Below are 17,684 nucleotides of genomic sequence, written 5' to 3'. Positions count from 1 at the left end.
GGCCCTACCTCTTAATACTACCACATTGGGTATTAGGTTCCAACATTTAATTTTTGGGGGGAGGACATCAACATTTATACCACAGCAAGTACTCTGTTTGAAAATGTTCTAAATCACTTTTCATTTCACTCCTAGTCAAAGCCAGAATCTTATAATAATCTGTAAGGCTATAGATGATCTGGCCTTACCTTATCTCTCCAAATGCATCTACTGCTTTTGGCATCATTTAATACTTTTCATCTACACCAATTTCTCAGACATTCCTTAAAAAGTACAGACATGCTCATGTTTCCTGTGTTTGTGATTGCACTTCCTTGTAAATTGGACCCATCCCAGTATTCAAATAGATGTATTCCTTGTCTCTGTTAATGAATTTGTTAAGACTTTGGTTTAAATGCCATATTTTCAGTGAGGCATTTCATGACGAATTTATGTAAAATGACACTGCTCCATTCCCCTCCAAATTATCTGTAGTCTTTACATCTATTTTCTGTTTAGTTTTTTTTCTTTATTACCATCAAATACATGGCATATCTTACCACGCAACATGTACACAATCATATAATTATATACTTTTACTATAATTTACTCATTTATATGAATTATCTTTCTTCTCCCATTCTAGAATTCAAGCTCCAATAATAAAGATTTTTCTGCTTTGTTCTTCTGTGTCCCTTGTGCTGAGAAAACTCATCTAGCATATGGTAAGAATTCAAAAATTAAGTTTAGTAATTTCAAGAAAATTCTGTAAACAAGCAAAATTTGAAAAATATTTTAAATAGTTTAATATCAAAGTTAGAGACAAGATGTTTTTTCTAACTAGCATATTTGATGTATGATATTTTTTAGCTTCATACCTATTATCTGAGCTATTGCATGTAAATATTAGATATCACATTAAATTTGGATTATAAATAAATTAATAGAAAGCATTGGCCAGGCATGGTGGTTTATGCCTGTAATCCCAGCACTTTGGGAGGCAGAGGCGGGTGGATCACCTGTCAGAAGTTCGAGACCAGACTGGCCAACATGCCGAAACCCCTTCTCTACTAAAAATACAAAAAAATTATCTGGGTGTGGCAGCGGGTGCCTGTAATCCCAGCTACGCCGAAGGCTTAGGCAGTATAATTGCTTAAACCCGAGAGGTGGAGGTTGCGGTGAGCCGAGATCATGCCATTGCACTCCAGACTGGGCAACAAGAGTGACACTCCATCTCAAAAAAAAAAAAAAGTATTGATTGATTAATAAGAGGAGTTATCAATGAATAATGTCTTCTCTACTTATACTTTAACTGATTTTTAACAGATTCATTAAACCATACTCTTCAAGGAAGTAACAAATAACTTAAGCACTTAGAACTTATCAGATATGAGTGTTATGTGTGTATTCTCAGTTTGTTATTTGGAAGTCATTTTTATAATGCCGCATATGCTTGAAGAGGGATTTCTCTTTAATTGTCATCATATTTCAGATGCACAGTGAGAAGCCCATTAACTATGACCTTGTCTGAGGAGAAAGCAGGGAAATAGTTAGAATGATAGAATCTTTTTTTGGAAGTACACAGTTGGCATCGAGACCAGATTTTCTTAGATCATTAATAAATATGCTCTAAATGTGAAGTCTTTAATGATTTTAAAATAAATTCTAACAAAAGAAATTCCAAAGGCTCCTCTTAAAATGTCTGATCAAGCATTACTGGCAGTATAAGCCAAAGAAGACAACATATAAAACTATAACAAAAACAATCCAGAACATTAATTACTATTTTAAAAATATTTAGTTAACTATTACTGCAACACCAAAACTACTAATATAATGAATTAAAATTACAATTTATAATTACTCCAAATTCTGTTGTTTAGATGGGTGGTTCTTCTGCTGGTTGCACCTGGGCTTACTCATGTGATTACCACTAGCTAGTGGGTCAGCTGCCCTAGGAGACCAATGATGGCCTCACTCATTCTGGAAGCTTCTGGCTGGTTGTCAACTGAGGCACCTTGGCTCGCCTCCACAGTCTCTATTTTCTAGATAGCTAGACCAGACTTTTTTATAAGATGGCAGAAGTGTTTCAAGAGGGTGAATGTAGAATAGTTGCAAAACCTCGTGTGGCTTGGGCTCCAGAACTCACACAAGGTCACTTCCACTATCATTTATTGGTCAAAGCAGGTCATGAGGGCTGCTGAGATGTAAGGGTTTGGGGGATCGGCTCCACTTTTAACAAGAGGAGTAGACCAGAATCTATGATCATATTTAATTTACCACAATCCCATGAGACAATTTCATCAAATTTTTCAATAGGCTCTGAGTAACAGAGGTATCATTTAAGAGTTTATAATAGCATTTGGATTCATAGATAGAAGGTTACGGATAAGATTTAGTGAAAGATAAAAAATTAGTCAATATAAGAATTCAATGTGATGTCCAATTGCACAGTTCATTTTTCTATAGCCACTTGGTGCTATGATTTATTTTTATTGAAAATGAATTAAAATGTAAATAAAATGGTTTGTCAAATCAAAGTGGATGTAAAATCAAAGTTATCTACACAATGAATAAAATATAGGTATGATTGAGCTTCACAGTTCTATTTAATGAGCAGAATACAAAAGTATAATGCATAATCGCTGACCATATAGATTTTCTAGTCCTAAAAGGAGATAATATATAAACATATTAAATTACTCAAACTTCCTGTTTTAGGGGCACTATTCCTGGGCATGCTGCTAACAGTGCAGTAACCAGGGCACTACTTACCATCATTAGCACGATTTTCAGATTACAGACAAGATACGAAGTGTAATGTCAAATCACCAAATTCAAGCAGGATTAGATAAGAAGCTGAGGTTCAGAGAAAACGTGTGAGAACCCAGGGGCCATGATTTGTAGGCTCATCACAGACAGATGGAAATCAAACCAGATAAAAGTTCTTTAGGGCAAAGTTCAGGTGCTTTTATTGGCTTCTATTGAATGTGACTACTAGTTTATGCCAAGATCAAAGTTGCTGACATTATACAGAGACAAAGGTGCCAACACCAAAAACTCATGTAAGGGCTAAGTGAGTATTAAAGGCAGCCTGAAATAACATCCTAAATCAATGATCCTCAAACTTTAGTGTCCATGTACCTCAAGGGCTTGCTGAAGCACTGACTGGTGGGTCCCACTCTCAGAATTTCTTTTGATTGAGTAGGTCTGGGGTAGGACCTGAGAATTTGCATCTGTACCAAGTCCTAGATGGTACTATTGCCACTGGTACAAGAAACACACTTTAAGAAACACTATCCTAGATTTAAAAAAAAATACCACATCAGCCATCAAATATTATATCCTATGCTTTAGGTTGGCAGCATTTGGAACATCAGAAGCTTCTGCAGGATCTGACATCACTAATGCTTCTAGAAAGTTTTTTAATTATCACTAATGTCTATTATATTTTACACCACTATCCTTCGATTCCATGCACAGATAGCTGCAATTGTTTGGCAAAGTCTAGTTCATATGTTAATGTTAGCTGCAAGTCAACTTCAACTCATAATTTCAGAAATTTCCCAAACATAAAAGTGTTTCTGATTATGGACAGCCAACAGAAATGTCAAATGTGTGTTCCAGGAAGAGAGATCTCAGTTGGAAAGAGGGAATCTTAGCCTCTTCTGGATCTGGATATCTCAGGCCTCAATTTCAAGGAGTCCAGATATAGTTAAGTTACTCTTATTTTGTATAGACAAAAGAAGGGCTCTGAAAAGCAGTGGCAGCCTGAACCCTAAACAGGTAATTATTACCCTAATGCATGCCAAGTTAAAGACAACTATTCTAAATATGTAGGAGCCAAAATACCTAATTTTGTTTCCCTTTTGGTATTTATTTCTATTTCCCTAACACCAAATCAATAGAAGCTTTTAACTTAAGTGTTCCAATCTTCTCTCAATTATACTGCCCCAAGGGCTCCTTTTGAAAGATGGGGAGAATTGTCTCTGTAAGAACTGATGTGATAATAATATTCTAGGTAAATATTAAAAGGAGATAATACTCAGATGACAAAATTTGGGGTTCCGAGATTCCATGGCCATTTTCAATTCTATAGGATCTGGGATTTATCTTATAGACTGAATGATAAATTTAGTATAGAAGGTTACATAGAAGGCTATTTTAATAATGCTATGTGAGGGTTAAGGGTATGGGTTAGAATGATAAGGTGAAATAGACAGAAATTTGGAAAAGGAATATCACATCATTTGAAGAAAAATGATGGGTCTCTGTGACTGAATAATTATAGGTACTGACATATTTGCTTTAAGGATAATTGGAAACACAGGATACCATTATTAAAAGACAGACAAATTGGTAGAGGATCTGACTTGAAGAAGAAAGAAAACCATTTTGGATATATTGCATTTGTGGTCACAGAAAAACATATTTATTTTGAGATATAATACTGAAGCATAGGAAACAGGTAGGTATTAGATATAAACTCAGTGGCTTTCTCCAAGCAGACAATGTTCAAAGCGCTTGATAATAATGTGATAAAAAGTAAAATAAGGCCGGGCACGGTGGCTCATGCCTGTAATCCCAGAACTTTGGGAGGCCGAGGCAGACAGATCACCTAAGGTCGGGAGTTCGAGACCAGTCTGACCAACATGGAGAAACCCCATCTTACTAAAAAATACAAAATTAGCCGGGAGTGGTGGTGCATGCCCATAATCCCAGCTACTCAGGAGGCTGAGGCAGGAGAATGGCTTGAAGCCGGGAGGCGTAGGTTGTCGTGAGCCAAGATCGTGGTATTGCACCCCAGCCTGGGCAACAAGAGCGAAACTCTGACTCAAAAAAAAAAAAAAAAAAAAGTAAAATATTCTGAAATTTTTATGAAGAAAAATCATAACTGAAATTAGAAACTTTAGGAAAAAAAATTTATCCTTTAAAAAAAATTTCCAAGTATTAAACTTTTGGGTATAGTGGAGAGCTAAAAGCCTAGTGTTACTGAATACCTGATGTCTATATGATGGGAAGAAATTAATAAATATCATTGGAATTGTTGCCTACCGTGTGTTCCACATGACTTAGAAATGAACACATTATTGAGAGTAAGAATATTAGTACTTAGGGAAACAATTCGCCCTCTGAACCTTTATCACATTGTAGTTTGTTGTATAAACAGCACCTAGAATAGTATTTAATATGTAATAAATTCTTAATAAATATATGGTTATATAATATGTGTATGGGCTTTGAACTGTGAAACAACAATGCTGCAATACTGAGTAGATGCAAAAAATAAACTCAGATTTTACATTTGTGAAAGTTGTTGAAATGGAATGCTCACTAATCTTCAAATGGTCCTAATCTCAGCATAGAATAGATGTAGAGTATTCATATAAAATGTTGGATCATAATTCAGAATGAACTTGAATTGGTCTTTGATTTTAGAAAACACATTTAAACTCAAAACACAGGTATACTTAACAGACAGACTAATGAATGGAATGTACCTTCTTATTCTCATCCCATGACTACCAACAGTCAGCCACCAGCACTCATGATTTTGATCTAAACTTTGCGGTTTCTTAGAATTGCTCTGAGTCTATAAATTTGAACATTTTTTCTTAACGGCACAACCCTATATATTCCAGCTCCCACTTACCTTATCTTAGTAAACTTTTTATATTACTTTTTTAATAGATTGGCAAGCCCTCTTTTTATCCACCAAAATAAATATCTTGTTTGATTTACTGTTTTTCTTATATAACTTAGGCCCTGTGAAAAGTCCCTTCAATCAGTCTCCAAATCAAGTTTCTCATAATTCGCTCTTTCACTTTGTTCTTCCTGTTTTCCCTTCTAAAATATTTTTATAGGACTCATATCCATGAATTGCAATAGTTGGTTTGTGTGTTTCTCACTTATCTATACCATGATATCATTGAGGACAGGAGGACATTTAGTGCTATTTGTCTAAAGCCTCACATGTCATTGTATTTGAAGGAATAAATTTGGAAAACTATAATAGTGTGGAAAATTAAATATCTATAATAAGTTACTATGAGAAAAAGAGCAACGTATGCTTATTTGGAAAGAAGAAACATTGGACACACAGAAACTTACTGAGTAACATCATATACACTTGGAGAAGATAGACTGTTCAAAATAACCTCTGCCCAAATTATCAGAATTTAAAAACTTATATATATTAAATGCTTACAGATACATTTCTGACATTTAGATACTGTATAGAGGATTATTATTAATATCTGTTCTATTACCTGGTCAGTATTTAGCTCCTTGCTTTTGTATCAATTCTGAGCATGTCCTTATGCGTCAATAATGCAGTGGATAGCAATGTTGATTGATACTTTTGCCTCTCCTTGGGGGAATAAAAAGCATAACAAAATGTTTTTCAGTATTAACTTTAAAAGTGGTTAGAATTTACAAGTTACTAGAGGTTGTAACGCAAGATAATAACTAATATTAAGTTTAAATGTTCAGAGAAAAAATGTATTTAGAATGTATAAGATAAAAATCAACAAAGCTAAATATTTAATGTATCTCAAATATAAAATATATATATTACATACAATATATAAAATATAATGTAGGCCAAAATAAATATTCCAATATTTGTTTACAAATAACTTATTCAAAATAAAATACTGTTAAAATTTAAAACCAAATTTAATATTAAAATCAGTGGATTTACTAATTTTATATCATATATAAAATTATTAGATTTGACAATTATATATAGCAATTTAATTTAGTAGAAAAATATAATCTTTCCAAAAAATGGGCTTTATGTTTTGACACCAAATTGTGAGAATTTGTGTGTATATATGTGAGTGTGTGTGCACATATTTTCATTTGTTGGAGAATTTATTTAGGACCCTAAATAACTGGAAGAGAGTTGAATAGATAATGATCAACGAATTTCAAGTATTTCCTCAAGTTTCTTTTTCCTCAAATAACCTCAAATTTTGGTGGCTGTATTAGTCTGTTTCACCCTGCTATCAATAACTATCTTAGACTGGGTAATTTATGAAGAAAAGAGGTTTAATTGACTCAGAGTTCCACAAGCTTAACAGGAAGCATGACTTGGAGGCCCCAGAAAAATTGCAATAACGGTGGAAGGTGAAGGGGAAGCAAGCACCTTCTTCACAAGTCAGAGCAGGAGAGAGAGAGAGAGAGAAGGGGGAAGTGCCACACAGTTTTAACCCATCAGTTCTCATGAGAACTGACCGGTTATCACTAGAACAGCAAGGGGGAAATCTATCCCCATGATTCAGTCACCTCCCATCAGGCACCTCCTGTAAATCAACTTGAGATTTGGGCAGGGACGCAAATCCAAAGCATATCAGTGGCTAATTTAGAAAAGAAAAATTCCTTTTAATGAAGGACTATTAAACAATTTTATTGATAAACACCTAAAACTTCTATTTTCTTCAATCATCTTCTTTAGTTTAGATTATCAATTTCATTAATGCTCTGTTCATATCCTGTTTGTACAGAAACTCTTATGTTAGGAATAAGATATTCTTGCCTGACAATTTTCCCCCTTATCTTTCTTACTTTTTTTTCCTCTTTGCTTTATTTTTCCCCATCTCCTCTCCCTTTCCTTCCTCCTCTTTCTTATCTATTTTTTTTGACAATTAACAAAAGAGCACAGAAAATTATAGACTCTGTAAAAGTCTGTAGAAATAGTACAATTTCCTCTTATAATAGTGGAGAAAACTATATTAAGGTATATGTAACACTATGAAAGTATTATAATATAAAATTTAATATATTTATCCTACTTAGATGAACATACTTTTCAATTAATACACCAAGAATTCAAGAATATATCAAGAGAAGATAATTCACAGTGAAATAACTAATTTTTGTTACTAAGTGGCAAAAGGAATTTTAGTAGTATTTGAATATATAATCCTATGCATTTGTATTTTTAAGAACCATAATATTTTTCTACTTAACTTCTATTTCTCCAATTACTTATAAATTATGTTTTATTCTTGAGTAATTTGTTTTTTTATTTTAAATTTATAATTAAAATTCTTATAATGGACAGAAATTCATTACAGGTTTACACAGTTTATTATTTTCGCATCTATGTTCATGCATAATATGTATTTTTTATAAAATAATTTTGTATTTGGTTAGTATTAGAGATAATATTTGATGTGGCTGTTATTTTTAAATAAATTTGGTTGAATTTTTTAAATGGAAAATTTACAACTCAATGTTGAAATCATAAACTTTCCAAAATATAATTAATTTTTAAACCTTCAAATACTTAGAAGTATGTTCCATGGTGGGAGTTGTCTTGTTCAGTAAAATAAGTCAGGAATTTGAAAAGTACAGGGAGAGAGGACAATGCGTACCATGGATACAATGTTGGCTGACGCTCTTAAGTTGCTTTGACACCCTACAACAAATGAAAAGCAGGACTGTTCACCAAAAATTGAAAACCATGCATGAAAGTCAGAATCCTCCTTGGTTGCTTACAAAGGCAACCTTTTTTGCAGCTGTGGTAGAGCAGAAAAATGTAAAGATTAAACTCAGAATTTAATATTTAGAGTCTCTGAGCTTCAGAAACCATTGACTCTACAGATGATAAAAATGTGTAGTGCAAAATATATGACCCTGGGTCAAAAAGCCAGGCACTCTAACACATGGGATGGGAATATCTGGATGCATAATGCATACCACTCAAGATTTCAGCTCCTCACACTCTTTTATATCCCAAAGAATTTACAGAGTTGATCCACCATTCCCTAACAAGAATTATAACTATTCTTGAGTAAAAAGGCAATGAAGAGGCCTCTCTCCCACAACATAATATGATCTGCCCCCTGAAGAGTTTTTCCAACTTCTTGGCTGATGCTAATTTTAGCTTAATCTATCCAGGCATATGCAGGAAACTGTCAATGCTCAAAAGGGGCTGCAAAAGTTAGTCAGCATATTTTATCAAGAAATATGAGTGTCAGTATGACTGGGTTATGAGAATGCTTGATCAAGATGCCTGACATACAAGACTATACAAGACTATAAAGTAGAGTTAATTGATTTGGAGATATTATTGATAAACATTATATAATGCTATAATATCTTCGTAAGAAACCCAGGAAAAGGTGCTGACTAGCTGTTTTGATGATTTCTATAAACTTGAAAAAATGAAAGCCCAGTTGAGTGATGTTAACATATTTGAATTACTGTGGTAGGTGGTCATGGCAGAAGGGATTAAAATGCCCAGGGAACTGGGCATGGTGCAGTGGAGAACAAAAGAGCCACATTATTCAACAAGGTCATTGAGGTCACTAACTGATGCCTGGTCACAGAGGCATCAGTTTCACTAAGAAGTTCAGTGGTAGGTGACTCTTTTTTTTTATAGCTAGAACTAACGGAAGGAAAGAATATAACACAGGTTGGTTTTCGGTATGAAGGGCCTCAAAGACCTAGAGATAAAATGATCATGCTAAAATCCCAGAAATCAGGCAGTCATAGTTATCATAAAACCAGCAAGTTCAGAGTGACAGTCAAGGGAGGTGAACCTTCATAGTATTATGCGAATGATACTGGAATACAGCAACCCTAAGGGCAAAATAAATGGATAGCCAATCAGGGCACTGCCTAACATAAAAAAAAATCAAAAGAAACCAATACAGATGATAGGGCCTGAAAGTGGTTACCTCAATAAAAATTTACAGCCCCAGATTACATGTACAATGATAACTTCAAACCACTGCTGGAATAAATTAAAGAATACATAAGTAAACATATCCATGTTCATAGGTTAAAAAACAATATTGTTAAGATGTCAGCATTACCCAAAGTGATCTACAAATTCAGTGAAATCCCTATAAAAATACCAATAAGTTTTTTTTGTAGATATAGAAAAACAAATTTTAAAATTCATATAGAATCTCAAGGGTCCCAGAATAGTCAGAACAAATTTGAAATAGAACAAAATGAGGGGACTCATACTTCCCGATTTCAGAACATATTACAAAGCTGCAGTAATCAAAGCAGTTTAGTGCTCTCATAAAAACAGACAGAGACAAATGAAATGGAATAAAAAGCCCAGAAACAAATTTTTACATATATGGTTAAATAATTTTTCACAAGGATACCCACACCATTCAATAGGGGAAAGGAGAGTCTTTTCAAAAAATGGTGCTAGAAAACTTGATATCCACATGCAAATAAATGAAGTTAGACTCTTATCTGAGCTATATGCAAAAATTAACTCAAAATTGATTAAACATGTAAAACTTGCATGTAAAACTTAAATTGATACAACTCTTAGAAGAAAAAAGGGCAAAATCTTCATAACATTAAATTTTGTTTTTAACTTTTACTTTGGATTCAGAGGGTACGTGTGTAGGTTTCTTACCTGGGTATATTGCTTTATACTGAGGTTTAGGGTACAAATGATCCTGCAATTTGGGTATTGAGCATAGTACCCGACAGGTAGTTTTTTAGCCCATGTCCACCTCCTTCCCTCCATCCTGTGGTAGTCTCCAATGTCCATTGTTCCCATGTTTATGTCTACATGTACTCAATGTTTAGCTCCCCTTATAAGTGAGAACATGCAGTATTTGGTATTCTGTTTCTGTGTTAATTCACTTAGGATAATGGCCTCCAGTTGCATCCCTGTTACTGCAAAAGACATGATATTGTTCTCGTTTATGGTTGCATAGTATTCCATGGTGTACGATATGGTTTGGCTCTGTGTGCACCCAGCCCCCTCCAAATCTGTTCTGGTAGCTCCCATAATTCCCACGTGTTGTGGGGACCCAGTGGGAGATAATTGAATCATGGGGACGGGTCTTTTCTGTGCTGTTCTCATGATAGTGAATAAGTCTCAGGACATCTGATGGCTTTAAAAATGGGAGTTTGCCTGCACAAGCTCTCTCTTTGCCTGCCATCACCTGTGTAAGATGTGATTTGCTCCTCCTTGCCTTCCACCATGATTGTAAGGCTTCCCCAGCAACGTGGAAATGTGAGTCCTCCATTAAACCTCTTTCCTTTGTAAATTACCCAGTCTCGAGTGTCTTTATAAGCAGCATGGTGCTTGTGGCTCAGTTGCCATGACTCAGGAGTCTCAGAAGCCCTCCAAAGCAGTTGCTCTCCCAATTTTGGCTGGAGGCGAGTTTTCCTCTCTGTCTGGCCCTGCCACTACTGGTTCCAATTGCATTCCTGATTGCCACAGAGGAACAGGCTTTGAAACTTGACATCTGCATTCAGATAGGTGAATGTCCTTTGTTGGCCCAGAGGGCAGGATCTGTTCCTCTCAATTTGGGAAATTTTTAAAGGAATTTCCATTTGCAGGTTGAACAAACCCAACTGATTGAGAGAGGAGAGCACCCTGACAGTTTCACTGTGAACAGCCTTGGGGCTTGTTTGTAACTGTGTATTGTGTGTGTGTCTGGGCAAATGAGTTTCTTTTGTGGGTAACAGAGAGCAGAATTGGCTCCTCTAAATTTGAGAAATTCCAAAGAAAATTTTGTTTGTGGGTTGATCAAGCCCAACCCATGGGGAGAGGAATTACCCGGACTGTTTCAGTTTGCACACTCTTGGAGCTTGTTTGTTTCTACAGCACTTGGATTGTGCCTTGATGATTGTGTGTTTGATGTAGCCATGGGAAATCAGAATTTGGTAACTGATATTCTTTTACAATACTGTTTGGTCCCAATGTTCTTTGGAGTCTGAAGTTCGCTGTTGAACGGAAAAGCAAGATGGAATTCTGTGTATTCAGGCTTTTAAGTTGCTGTTTTAGGCAGTTTTGGGCCTGCTTTGGCCCAGTCCTCTTCAGAGTCTGGAAAGATTTGGATTTTAAAAATCAAACTGCTATGGAAAGTGCTTTACCCAAAATTTTGTTCCATAGCCTTCATCGGATCACCTATCAGGGCTGAGTTTGGCCATGTGAATAAGTTTGTAGATTGCTGAGTCTGTATTGCTATCTCATGACTGGATTCTGAGGTAAAAGCTATTGGATCTTCATTTGTGTGTGTGTATACATGCTTAGATGTGTTTATGTGCATGTACATTTATTCTTATATGTTGTATCTACCAAATTGGCTCATAATTAAAAGTGCATTCATAAATTAAGTTAAAAAGTCCAAGCAGCTTTCAAATTCACATGACTTAAGTGAAACTTTAATAAACAAGTTGGCTTTAAAATTATTGGTAAAATAAAAATGGAAATGCCTTCAGAGTGGTCAGCAACTCTGAGTTTTATATTTTGTCTGGGTTTTATATTTGTCTCTGCTAGATAAAGTATCAGGGTTGGGCACAGAAGGTTATAAAACTATGAAGCAAGCCAAAACAAAATAGTCTTTGTGTGAATTTTTTGAAAAGTAAGACTAATTTAATGTTGCTGGTTTAATGAAAACAACTGAATCTTCTGAGTTATTGGTGAAAATGCCCATGTAGTTAACTTTAAGGTTCTTATTTGGGTGAACATCTGATATTTTCAGGTTATAAAATGAATAACAAGGAAATGATGCATAAATAATCTTTATTAATTGCTAAAATGAATAAAATTTAAATGGATAAGTGTTATAGGTGAATTTTTTGTATAAATTAAAATCTTAAAATTGTTTTTGATGCTCATTGGATGCCTGTGTCATTTCCAATTAAGGAAGGGTTATGATATGAGAAAATATCTTTCTAAAAATTGTGGAGTTTTTCTCATCTATAAAATGCTAATATCTGCTATTTCAGGATTTCTTGCTTCCTAGAGTTCACACAATATTAAGGTAGTTACTAAGGATAAGAAGTAGAGTTAATATATAATTCTGTATATAACGTGCCAAAGTAGATGTGTTCCTAGGGAGTAAAAGAATAATTTTTTCTAATTAAGAAGTTATCTGCATGTTAATTCAAATTATAAACTTAAAAAGGTTACTTATGAAACAAGGTAGAAAGCAACCAGTAAGTAGGGGAGAGACGTGTGAAGAAAGTTATGGGTATGAAGTTATATATTTGGTAAGGAAGGTTGTAAAGAAAAGATAATTTTTATATGAGAATGGATCTTGTATAGTGAGTTTTTTGTCTTAAAGTAAAATGGCTGAGTATTTAAAAAAAGAAAACTTAGAATGAAACACAAGGTTCAACACGTCATACATGGTCTATGTAAGTCACATGTAGTTTCTTCTTGTTTCTGTGGGTCTATCTTCACGCATATACAAAGAAAATAGAAAGTTAAAGAAGTTTAGATAATAAAATATTCTTCAAAACCTCATAGAAAACTAGAGAAATTAACATCGTGGATTGTTAAAGCTCTTACTCTTGGTGAAAGTAAAATAAGAAATATTGTAAAGAAATACATGGGCAGTTAGGCAATTTTTAAATATAGCTAAGCATGAAGCCAGATTTAGCATAGAGCCAAATTTTACATACGTGCTTGCATTGCCTCACACTATATTTGCAATTCTGCATAGGTAGTACTAGCATTAAAGTACTTACAGTCATGCACCTAAAGTGAATTTTTTAATTGTACACAATTTATAGTGGTATTGCTGGATTTAATGACATTAACTTATGTGCCAGGAGCAAAATGTCCATCGTGTATTTTTGTTAGGCTCTGGATAACACTGTAGCCTGTCAAGTAAACTAAGAAAAAAAAAAATTGTTGCCAGGTACAGCAGCTCACACCAGCACTTTGGGAGGCTGAGGTGGACAGATCACAAGGTCAGGAGTTCGAGACCAGCCTGGCCAATATGGTGAAACCCTATCTCTACTAAAAATAAAAAAAATTAGCCAGGCATGGTGGCAGGCACCTGTATTCCCAGCTACTCAGGAGGCTGAGGCAGGAGAATGGTTTGAACCTGGGAGGCGGAGGTTGCAATAAGCCGTGATCGCACCACTGCACTCCAGCCTGGGCAACAGAGCAAGACTCTATCTGAAAAAAAAAATAAATTAAATTTAAAAAAATGTTTTTGCTTTTAATTTTTATTTATTTTTTGTTTGTTGTCCTCTAGGTTTTGCTTATTTGCCCATATGTATAAAACTATTGTTTTTTTTAGATTTTAACGGAAGGCTTTTACTTGATTCTATGAATAGCAATTTTGTTTTCTATGCAGGTCCAACAATTCATTATTTGATCTATTTATCTAAAATTTCTAACTTTGTCAAGTTTCCAAAAATTGATAGAGGACACCAGCCATTTAAAATTCAGTTGGTTTTGCTTACCTCTGATGATCTTGAGAGTATAAGAAAAAAAATTACACAAAAGACATATTTTTATAAGTTGGGAACCAAAATAGTACATTATTTATTATTTGAAAAAGTGAGAATAAAAATATTTAAATCGTGTTTATTTTCAAGATAATTCAGCTTAATCAATAATTTGAGTTGGTGTCAGATTTTTTTCATGAGATAATAAAGACAAACTGTGATATAGTGACAATGTTTTAAAGTTCAAGAAAGATTGGCCTCGTCCTTAAGGAAATTACATTGATTGGGATTGCTCTCAAACTACTTTAATTGTGTTTACAATGATTAACATTAAATGACATTGACTTGGATTAGGTAGTAATAATTTTTTTTTAAATGTAATACTTTCTACTGATTTTTAATGCAAAGGTACTTACTAATAATGGGCCTTCATATGTGTACCTGAAAACAAAATATGTGCAGGTGCTTCACTGATTTGAAGATTTTGGTGGTGAAAGTTACCTAATCAGTTGTCAGTACGTATCTAGAAACCAAACCTGGAAATGTGTAATGATGCTCTGTTAAATAGCTGAAGAGAAATTACTGTGTGTTTGCTCTTACTTTGTCCTTGTTTTGCTGTATAGTATTTAAGTGAAAGGAGATTGTTTAACCTCATACCATATTTCCAAAACTGATATTTGCATTTACCATTTTCTTAAATAATGCAGAGAAAGGTTAGTTGTCTAACTTTGATATGTTTGGCAAAGGCCCTATTACATTTGTGATGCTTTTGGTCACAGTTCTGTCACTAGAATACAGCAATTAGACATAGGCAGTGAGTAACCTAACTACTTTAATTCAGTGATTTGAATTAAAGGAGTCCTGCAGTTACTCCTAAATGCCAAATCACAGTATAACATATTAGAGAGAATGACAGCACTTTCTGTAGTATAAACATCCTACTAACAAATCCTTGTGCTATTATTTATAGGGCTTTGACTCTTGGGTTTGAAAAAGGCACCGATCCCTGCTAAATTCTGAACACTGACAGTCATCAGCCTTGGGAGAAGCAATAATCACAACGATCTGCTTTTTAATGAGGCAAAGGACCAGAAATTAAGACTATTAAAGTCCCCTAGGCCCAGGAACTATCGCAGAAGATATGGGAACATGAGATTGTGAGGGCTGATTTTGAGGGTTGATTAGTTTAGAGTTTTCTATAAATTAAACATTAAAATCAAAAGCACACCGATGCAAGGCCAGTGTCTCGGCCCATGTGTTGGAATAACAGGGTTTTCTTGGATCATTGATCTCCTCTTTAATAGAAAGCTGTAAAAGGTTTTAAAAGGTTTATCAAAATCTTACCTTATGGTAAAACTGATTAAAATTGTATTTGTTTATAAGGTTTTATTTAAATTAGCTTTAACATTAATAATACAGCATACAAGGTAAAATTTGGTTTTCTCTTTTGAATAAAATTTTTATGTAAGGAATAATAAGATTTTTGTTTACCTTTTGAGTCAACTGCAGGGGAAAAAAAAGGGAGTGGGGGGAGACAGATTTAGTTGGCCTCAAGCTGTCATAAGTATCAGGTCTTATTGTTTGGGAAACTGAGTGTCTTCTCTATCAAAAGGTAAATGTTTTTGTGCTATCATTTTGGCTAAACAAATGACTATTTTATAATAACCGTGATCCTATTTTGTGATATATCAAATGTCTTAAACATTTGATAGTTGACAGACTTTCCAACAGCAAAATTTCAGAGTCTAAATTCAGCCTTTTTGACCTCAAACTAACTCTTTGGATATTAGGTTCCCTCAATTCCAAGAAAGACATATTAGGCTTACTAGGCTTTTGTTATGTTAGAATTATGCAGAAAGCATTGTGAAATCTGAGGTGGTATTTAACTTCCTTTCGGCTTATTTATATAGATGTGTTGTTAATATGCATTCCAGTATTATATGAGATGCCTAAAATTCTGATATGTCTTAATATATGTTGTCTGTCATAATTATGATTACTACGTTAAATTATTGTATGCCACAGAAATAACCAACCGTCCTGGTCAACTGTGTCTTTATCTATGGCTGACTTAAGCCTTTTGTCATCTACAATCGTTGTTTTGCTTTGATCCTTCTCAAAAAGTGACTTGTAATCAGCTATGGTCCAGGGCTTGCTTCTTTGGAGGATTTCATGAAAAGGATTCTTGAATGCAGGTTTCTGATAACTTTGGAGATTGTGCCACTGGAATAGAGAGAAAACTTCCAGTGAACTAAGTGGAAGGCTGATGTGTTCATAAACATAGCTAAACCAATATCAAGCAGAGCAAGAGTTGATTGCATGAACTGAACTAATGGAGGACTAAAATAATATTTATGGCTTTTTTTTGAAATATTGCTGATTCTTTTTGTTTTGTTTTTCAGAATAAGTTTTGAATAATGTCTTTCTTTTGAGCTATTTATAGGCTTTAAATATATTTTTTAGTATAGTGAGTACATCATACTTCTGTAAACACACTTTTGAAGCATATTTCTCTCTGTCTAATTTATCCAGAATTTGTAAACTACTTGTGAATATTTTTAATTAATGGCAATGTGGTTGCTTGCATACATTTAATAACAACATGTTTTCTTTTATAATTGGCCATAATTGGAGGAACTTGTTATTTTCTCAGGCCTTTGACTAAAATGGCATTGTGAGAGGTTCCAGCAAAGCCAATTTAGGAGAGCGTATATGGACAGTGATTCTTGCTGCACATTGTGTGGGTAATCAGGCCGAGTATACGAGACTGACACTTATTTTGCAGATAGATTGGTTCTGTTGTGATTTGTCTTTGGTGGAAGTGGGGGACTGGAGAAATAAATATTGTGTTTCTGAAGAAAACTATAGTATTACATTAATCTTTGATTCCTGAGTGGCCATGAGGTCACCCATGGATGGGAGTTGCTCATGAAACCCCTCCTCAGCATGAAGCAGCCAGAAAGATCAACAACTGGATTCCCCATGATTGAAGAATTGATAAATAAAAAAGGGGACTGAAACCGACTCAATAGTCTCATAGTTTTGTTGTTGCTGTTGTTGCTGTTGTTGTTGTTGTTAAAAACACTTCTGGTCTTAAAGCTTGAAACTTACATTTGTTTTATCTGAGCTCCTACTCCAGGAATGAACCTTTAGGCCTCTCAAAAATTATTAAAGAACTCACTGGATCACTTCATCCAGACGATGAAATGTTAGACCCTGTGTTAATCATAATTGCTTCCATGCCCCTCCATAGTTTCTGTTTTCTTACACATTGTTACATTTTTTCCTGCTATGTAAACCCCTAGTTTTAGTTGGTCAAGGAGGTGGATTTTTAGACCAACCTCCTTTCTCCTTGGCTGCAGCAACTGGCCAATTAAAGCCATCCTTTTTGGCAATAATTGTCTCGGTGATTGGTTTTCTTTGTGGTGAGCAGGCAGCAGGAACTAGACTGAACACCTGGTTTCTCAATAACACATGTACCACATTTTTTAAAATCTTGAATAAAAGATACCAAAGGCATAAGA

At 34.5% G+C, this 17,684-nt stretch overlaps 1 long non-coding RNA gene across 1 annotated transcript in view; it reads left to right on the top strand.

Annotated features, from left to right (window-relative positions):
* LOC129533048 (uncharacterized) overlaps positions 1-17,183 on the top strand; it is a 157,353-nt gene extending 140,170 nt beyond the window's left edge. Inside the window, exons 4-5 of the long non-coding RNA XR_008679061.2 lie at positions 626-704; positions 15,131-17,183. This is a non-coding gene — a long non-coding RNA (uncharacterized lncRNA). The remainder of the gene's footprint in view (positions 1-625; positions 705-15,130) is intronic.
* Positions 17,184-17,684: the final 501 nt, after the last annotated feature.

The sequence above is a fragment of the Gorilla gorilla genome, chromosome 3, assembly GCF_029281585.2.
Source record: "Gorilla gorilla gorilla isolate KB3781 chromosome 3, NHGRI_mGorGor1-v2.1_pri, whole genome shotgun sequence".
Taxonomy (NCBI): Eukaryota; Metazoa; Chordata; class Mammalia; order Primates; family Hominidae; genus Gorilla; species Gorilla gorilla.
Note: the sequence above shows the minus strand (reverse complement) of the source record. Positions and strands in the feature narration are given on the sequence as shown.